The following is a 3,687-nucleotide window of genomic DNA, read 5'->3' as shown; positions in this document are numbered from 1 at the left end:
GTCCTAAGGAGTCTCTGGTACTTGGATTGGTGGGATGAGGCCCAGTTCTTCAGACTTATGCAGTTATACAGACCCTTACCAGGTGGTGGCTTGCACTAAAAGTAGAATAAGAGCTTCCTACTAAACCCCCCAAAAACCAAAAACCAAACTCACTGCCATTGAGTCAATGGGACTCATAGCAAACCTGCCTTGGGTTTCTGAGATGGTATCTCTATGAAAGTAGATTGCCCCATCTTCCTTCCAAGGAATGACTGGTGGGTTTGAACTGCCAGGCTTCTGGTTAGCAGTCAAATGCTTAGGCACTACGGCACCAGAGCTCCCTACTAAACTCCAGGAGTACAAAATGTGGGTGAGCACTCTATGTTCCACGGGTCACCAAAGGGTTAAGTAGGAGCCGTGGCAGCACAGTGGTTAAGTGTTTGGCTACTAATTGACAGGTTGACTAGCCAGTCTATGGGAAAAAGATGTGGCAATCCACTTCTATAAAGATTTACAGCCTTGGAAACCCCATGGGGCAATTCTTCTGTATCTTACAGGGTCGGCACTGCATTGTTTGGTTTTAGATCCTCTTAACTGGCAAGATCCATTATATCAGCCATAAAAAGTGGTTATGCTCAGAGTATAAAGTGTCACATTATCATTGGCTAAAGCATATTCTTTGTTTTGTAATGGGGAATAAATTGTGAGCACAAGTGGGCTGGCTGATAGTAAGATATTGTTGACAACTGAAGACACGCAGTCCCAGTCCTAGCCTCTACATGGTGCTAGTGTGATGTACTGGGACATAATGAGTCAGAACTGCCTGGTAATGCACAGTAACCTCCACCCATACTGCATTAAAAATAATCATAATAATAAAACACCAGATTCCAACATTTATACCAGATAGGTACACTCCTTAGAACAATCAAGTACAGGAGACTAGCAGGGCAGATTTGCACAGAGAGATAGCTCAGAGACAGGAATGCATAAGGAAGAGGGACACATGGAAACCAGAGGGAGGAAGTAGGAAGAGAGCTGTTACATCATGGGGCTTGCATTGTCATGAAACAAAATGTGTCTTACCTGCTGTATGGGAAATGAATTTGCTCTGTAAACTTCCACCCTAATTGCAATTGAAAAAAAAGGGAGGTGGCATGGGGGGTCAATCAAGAAAAGAAAAACCCACCAGATCCAAATAAAAAAGATACTATGCTATACTGGAATCCTGCCTTATGTGAAACCTGGCTCATACATAATAATTACTCAAAGCAAACCAAACTCACTGCCATTAAGTCAATCCTGACTCATAGAGACACCCATTGGGTTTCCAAGTCTGTAAATCTTTACGGAAACAGACTGCCTTATCTTTCTTCCCCAGAGCAGCTGGTTGGTTGGAACCACCGACATCTTGCTTAGCACTCAAAAGCCATAACCGCTACACCACAGAGCTCCCTCACCGGTAATAACAATTTTGTCAAATCATTTGTGGAAATTATAGTAAGTTAAATAAGAGACGACATGATGAGTTTAGACTTCATGTTTTGTCTTTGGGATCTCACCAATGCGTTCTATGTAACATTCTTTTTTTCCAAGTATTGTTTCCTCTCTTCCATGGTTAGTTATTTGGAAAGTGTTAAGAAAAGGAAGTCCCTAGGGGGAAAGGATCTTAATAGGACTTCTGCCAAGTTTTTTCTTTGGTCATTATGATTCCTTTGAACTCCAAATTTCACTTTCAAAGGCAACGTATGATTTATTTTGAATACACTTATTTTCTGTCAGATTCTTCACAGCTTTAAAGTTAGTGTTTGTTTCCATTTATTCTAATGTGAAACAGGTATATTCATTGAGTTGATGGAAGCTTTATGGGATGTATAGTTTTATATTCATCTGCCAAGTGTATGACAATTTGAAGATACTATAAATATTTGAACTTTTTGCTTAGTTTGTTGCCAACTGACTAATGGATAATTTCATTGGCTTTATTTATATCCTTTCTCTTCTTCTTTCGTAATGGGACAAAATTGACTTTATGCTTACCTATTTTGGTCATTCATCCTCTGTCAAGACAACATGAATAATTAAGGAAATTATCTAAATAATTAATAGAAAGAAACTATATATTGGTCTCTAAATATCTTAAGCCCTTTAGAGTGTCTGAAAATAACACACATTCAGTAAGTATTTTTTAAATAAATCATTCCATGCCAAATGATTTGTGTCTGGCTTTAGCAATGGTAGGTAAAAAATAATGAAAGGAAGAGAAATCACAAAGAAAATAAAAGAAGACTCAAGACTTGAAATAAAGAAGAGAAAAATTAAAAAAAAATAAAAAGTACTTTGAATTATCATTTCATCACTCTCTTTTCTTCCTTTTTTTCTTCCTTCCTTCCTTCCTTCCTTCCTCCCTCACTCCTGCCATGCACCCCCACCCCCACCCCCACTTTTTTCTCTTTCCCCAAGTAAAATTCAGGAAATTAACCTTGAAAAAATTAGATCATTTCTTGCCAGGAAGACAAAAATATAGGTAGTCTTAAATTCTAGAATGAGATTAAAGGAGCCTGTGGATGACTCTCTCCTTTACTGTAGTTTATGGCATTTATTACTAGTCTCACTCTGAGTTGATATCTTACGTGCACAGGGTATAAAATATTGTTTTTAGTTTAGGTACATTAGTGATAATGTTATTTGAAAAAGTTTGGCTCTTTTGGACAAAATAATATAAACATCAGTAAGTATTTATAATTGATTTATTACCTTTAAATCCTTTCTTGGAAATGTCTTTCTCCTGTATGTATGTATGTGTTTCCAGAATAAAAATAATTATTGCTTAACAATTGTACTTAAAACATTTTTTTTTTTTTTTTTTTTGCTCCCTTAGAAATTGTTCCTTAATAATTTTACCTACTATATTTAGCTCCAATGTGGAGCTCTGGTGGCATAGTACCTAAGGCATTTGACTGCTAACCAGGAGGCTGGCGGTTCAAACCCACCAACCACATCTGGGAAGGACGGTTGGGCAATCTACTTCCCTATTGATACCTCCTCGGAAATCCAAGGAGGGGTCGCTGTGAGTCGGTCCGACTCCAAGGCACATAACAACAGGCATGCTATAACCTGAAATGGTATGAAAAGCCTACGCTCCACCCACAACCTCGGATGTGGGGCTTTATCTGGTAGTTAGTTCAGTAACGGAGCCTGATGCACAACCGAAGCAGTAACTTTGAAAGATTTCTATTTAAAACATTTTTATACTTCATTACTGAAATTTATTAAAGGTACATTCTTGCTAGTGGAGTAATTTGGAAGAACAATTATGAATTCTTACTGAAATAATATTCTCGGAGAAGACGAATACTAGTTGGGGACGAAGGTCCTGGAGACTGGGTTTAAAATGGTGGTTTCAACTCTTGCCGATAATCCACCTCAGGCAAGTTAGTTAATAGCATTGTCTCAGATTTTCCTTATGTGTAAGTGACAATAAAAATAGGCCCTATTTTGTGGAGCTATTGTCTGCTATTGTCTGGGTTAAATTGGATTACATCTGAATGTGTCTTTCATGGTGACTAATACGAAGAAAACAACAAGCTAGCAGTAATTACTTTTATTCCATCAAAAAATAATTGATTTGAAGCACACTGTTAGATGTTGAGGATAGCATTACTAGTCACATATTACAAACCAATAATTGTTGTTGTTGTTGTTGTT

This window comes from Orycteropus afer, unplaced genomic scaffold, assembly GCF_000298275.1.
Source record: "Orycteropus afer afer isolate SDZICR_OR568_19922 unplaced genomic scaffold, OryAfe1.0 scaffold00007, whole genome shotgun sequence".
In the NCBI taxonomy this organism is placed as follows: Eukaryota; Metazoa; Chordata; class Mammalia; order Tubulidentata; family Orycteropodidae; genus Orycteropus; species Orycteropus afer.
Note: the sequence above shows the minus strand (reverse complement) of the source record.